General features: G+C 43.5%; 1 pseudogene across 1 annotated transcript; it reads right to left on the bottom strand.

Moving 5' to 3' along the window:
• Window positions 1-2,932: 2,932 nt before the first annotated feature.
• On the bottom strand, window positions 2,933-4,193 carry LOC308248209 (acyl-CoA (8-3)-desaturase-like; annotated as a pseudogene). Its single transcript has one exon. The product of its transcript is annotated as an acyl-CoA (8-3)-desaturase-like (transcript).
• Between the last annotated feature and the right edge of the window lie 602 nt (window positions 4,194-4,795).

Here is a 4,795-nt window from a genome sequence, read left to right as displayed (position 1 = left end):
CTTCGATTTAAAGGCTTTCACATTAGTGTACATGTCATGTACATACTGATCTTTTCCCTGTAGCTTCACATTTAGCTCATTCAAATGTGAAAATATATCTACAGCAAATGCAAAGTCACACAGCCAATTCTTGTCACTCAGCTCAGTAAATTCGTCAGACTTCCCCTTTAATTTAAAAAATGCACCAATCTCTTCTTTGAGCTCCCACACTTGTTAGAAAACTTTGCCCAAACTCAACCAGCGGACACGAGAGTGGTAAAGTAAGTCGTGGTGATCTGCATCAGTTTCCTCCAGAAACTTAATAAACTGATGGTGCTGAAGTCCCTTTGCTCAAATGAAATTAACAAGCTTTACGACTGGATTAACAACATGATTAAGTTGTAATATAGACTTGCACAATGATTCCTGGTGAATAATACAGTGAAGAAAAATAACATCTTTGTTAGGGTTCTCCTCTTTCACTTTATCCTGAATTCTTTTTAGCAGTCCAACATTTTTTCCAGTTAAATTTGGAGATCCATCTGTTGTGACATTAGCAAGTTTACTCCATGGTAGCTTCATTTTCTCGATGACAGTAGACACCCGGTCATACAAGTCCTCTCCCCGTGTTTTTCCTTTCAGTGGCTCCATGGCTAAAAACTCCTCCGTAATTTCAAAATTGTCACTAATCCCTCGGATAAAAATTAAGAGCTGAGCATTGTCCTTTATGTCATTACTTTCATCCAATGTTAGTGAATAAAACTTAAAGAACTCTGCCTTACTATTTAACTTGCTGGCCAAGTCTTCATCAATCAGTTCCACTCGACGAGTCACTGTCTTGCGCAATAAGCTGAGTTTTTCAAACTTGCCTTCGCTCTCTGGACACAAGAGACCTGCTGTCTCTATCATACATTCTTTAAAAAACTCGCCTTCAGAGAGAGGTTTGCTAGCTTTTGCTAATTTGAATGATAGCATAAAACTTGCTTTGGTAGTTGTCTCTTGAATTGCAGTTTGTCTGTGAGAGACATTTTGCTGAGCCTGTAATTTAGCCATCAACCTCTGTGCAGTAGCCTCCCGTTCTTGAGGTGACTGCTTGCTAGCATAGTTGCCATGCTTTGTGGCAAAGTGACGGCTGAGATTGTACTCTTTGAAGACTGCAAGTGTTTCCTGGCATATCAGACATACCGGCATTGATTGGACTTCAGTGAAAAAATATTTTGTTGTCCACTCCCTCTTAAACACTTGGCATTCATTGTCCACTTTCCTTTTCTTTGGTCCACTCATGTTTAATATTGGGCTAAAACCAACAGTACCGTTCTCTTATTAAATTATTTACTAAAATAAGACAGTAAAGTATAAAAACAAGTGATTAAATTTGCTCTACTATAACATTTTTGGTCTTCTAAAAAATATATATATAACACAATCATCTGAAAAAGTTCAGACATGGGACAGAGGCACACCCTGACCATAGAGAACAACCCCTTTCCTCCACAGGAAACCTGTGTATCTTTCACACAGGCCCTTTGTTTATGGTAACACACATAGCTGCACATTGCTGTGTCTTCCAGACACACTTGTATGGGAGGTGCTAGGGTAGTGCAAAACATGGGTAACCAGTAGTTACCACTAGCACTTCCGTTACTGGCAAAAAACAGCTGCAGTGCACATAGTGTGAAAGAGCCCATTATCAATGTCAGATTGCATCCATTGGACTCTATAAAAACAACCAAGTGCCACTTTTAAATGCCCATTGCTACAGTTTTTCTTTTTAAAAGTTGGAAATGGCAGGATATTCATATATATATATATATATATATATATATATATATATACCCCTACTGTGACAGCCTGGCAGAGCATTACAAAGGAGAAAACCCAGCATCTGGTGATGTCCATAAGTACAAGACTTCAGGCTGTCATTACCAGGAAAGGGTTTCATCCAAGTATTAGATATGAACATTTAATTTTCAGTTTTTCATTTGTCCAATTACTTCTGAAACCCTGATATTAAGTGATTTTGTAATAAAATCTTTAGTTCATCACATTTCTATACAATCTTTTTGTTCAACCCACTGAATTAGGGTTCGTTCACACTAGCCGTGCTGCCGTTGCAGTGTGGTGCAGTACTGCAATGCAGTGCAGCTAGGGTTAATGCAGGGTACACAGGTTTCCATCATGTTTGCGTTGATGCTAATGTGCAGTGGTGCATGTTAACACAAATGCCACGTAGCACGCATTTTTACAGGCGCAAGGGGGAGAAGCAAACGCAGCACAAAATGCATTTGTTTTGCCACTAACACATGCGGTTAGTGGCCACGTTAGCGTTACTGATACCGCATCCGTATCAGCAAAAAAATGCAGCCGCAGCATGGCTAGTGTGACATGTCCTCTGTGTGTCTTTTTCCCTGCTGCGCGCATCCGCAGTGGGAAAAAAAAACTGCAGTGGATACAAGCCCTAAAAGCTGAAAGTCTTTGTTGTTTTATTAACAAGTCATTGTGATGTACAGAATGTGGGAACAGGAAAAAATTGTGTTTGAGTAGAGCTCTTAATCTTACCTCAGAAAGGCTCTGATACTGTGCTCTCCAGGGGTGTGTCTCCCTACATCACCACGATAACGTGTCTACGCATTCCCAGGGTGATGTCGGGAGACGCGTCCGCAGGCATTACAAGGAGCCTCTGGAAGATTGAGAGGTTGTTCCTTCTACTGAATGGGCGGATATAAATCCGCCCACTCAGAAGAAGGAGCTGCGGCCGTGTTTCCCAACGTTGCCACGTTAACACTGCTGCTGGTGAAAGAGCAGAGGGGAGAGCAAGAGAACCCTCCGTTCTTTCGGCTCCGTGGGCCGGATAGAACAGCCGAACGGGCCAGGTCCGGCCCACGGGCCGCAGTTTGCCCACGGCTGGCCTAGAAGATAAAGGGGTGGGGGTTGAACCAGAGTCTTTAACTTCTCAAACCAGCCCCCTCTGAATATTAGAATTGTAGTGGCATTGCCCCTCAAGCTCCTCTCTGCTTTGGCTCCAGAGTCCTATTCCAGATGGGAGCTGTTGTTGGTGAAGATAGGCATCTAGCCAGAGTTGCCTGGACTCCTTCAGTGAGTGAACAATATCAGCAAAGGCTGAGAGCAGGGGCTTGGACTGGTACTCTATGCCATGCTTGGCACACTGGGACTTCACCAGGGGAGCTACTTTGTGGTAATTGTGTCGAGGTGTCATGGTGCTCAAAGATGGTGCTCAATCTGGAAGTTGTGGTGTCCACTGAACCAGTCATTGAAGGTAGACTTGTGGACATTGCGTGTTGCCTAGAGCTGGGTGGAGACCCAGTACCTGTTCGGGTTGTGATCAGTGTGCATGGGGATATGATTCATCTGGGTCACCCACACAAAACAGGTGCTTTCCAGGAACCTGACCATGAAGATAAGGCCCAGGAGGCCTTCACTTCTAATAACAGCACATAAGTGAGGAAGCTGCGGATGTAGAAGGTGATCATCCAGGCCAAATCCACCCACTTCCTCTGCTGGATAACAAAATCAAAAATATACCACTGGAAGCAGAGAAGCAGCAAGGCTGGGGCCCAGTCAAGAAGTGTTTGTGCTGGCGGCTGCAAGGCATATGCTTTTTCTTCTGTTTCCCAAGCTCCACAGAGAGGATCTTCCCCAAGGCAAAGAAGGGGCACATGGTGATGTCTGGGTATTTGCGGAGGTAGTGGTGCTTGGCATGGTGCTGGGAGAGCATGTGGTTTCACCAACTAACTGGCAGGGGCTCCGTTCAGGTGGGCAATCACAAAATGATGTAGCGGGGGTTCCACGTAGTGATGCTGAAAACAGACAGGTGCCCAAGGTCATGCTGCAGCCAGCCAGCCTGGGCCTGAACTGCACGGAGCAGCACTGCACGGAGGAGGAAGGGCACGAAGGACGTCCCGGAAAACGAAAGGAGCCAGGCAGCAACATCCAGCAGCAGGATGTGCGGCAGGGGCAGCAGGAAGAAGACACAGTAGGCCTTCATGAGCCCCATCTGTTCCACGGTGGCCCAGGCTCCTAGAATTCATGGGTCAGTTCCTCCTTCTTACTGGGCTCCAAGTGGGGCTGCTCTGGAGACAATTCTCCAACCGGGAGAGAGTTCATGTACTTCCTCACAGGCCCTTATTGATGTGGAATGCCGCAAAGGGATCCCTAGCACCCTTCTCACATAATGACAGATAACCCCAAATCATAGTATCTTAACTCAAATTTTCTTATCTGTGAAATGGAGATAATTGTGCTTCTCTTCTAGGGTTAGTGAGGATTAAATGAGATAAGTATAGCACTTAGCAAAGTGTCTAACATAGGGTAAGCTCTCAGTAGCATTAGCTATTATTATTATTACCACCTGAAAATTATGTATAACAGTGTGATCAATTTTATGGAGGTATTAAGGACCAAGAGTTAAAGTGATGCACTGTAATTACATCATATTTCTTGTAATCATTATGCTTCAATTTTTTGGTAACACTGCTTCAGATATAAGCCAAGTTTCATCATTTTCTTCGAAGCCTGCCAATAGGCTGTTTTGTTATGAGATTCTAGAGTGACCACTAAAGATTAGGTTATATTTGAATGTTTTTCTTAATTTCCTTTTTTTTGGAAATCACAGCTTGATGGCTGTAATTAAATTAAATCAAATGAAAGTGATGATGGGTTTAGATAATTTTCCAACCAATGTATGGAGATACTGTGCTATTTATACCTTTTTTCCCCCATCTCAAAATTCTTCTATACAGATCACTTTCTATTCCATGCAATTTACTCAGGTTCTCTCTCTCTCTCTCTCTCTCTC

Source organism: Plecotus auritus, assembly GCF_963455305.1.
Source record: "Plecotus auritus genome assembly, chromosome: 5".
NCBI lineage: Eukaryota > Metazoa > Chordata > Mammalia > Chiroptera > Vespertilionidae > Plecotus > Plecotus auritus.
This window is presented reverse-complemented; position numbering and strand designations above follow the sequence as displayed.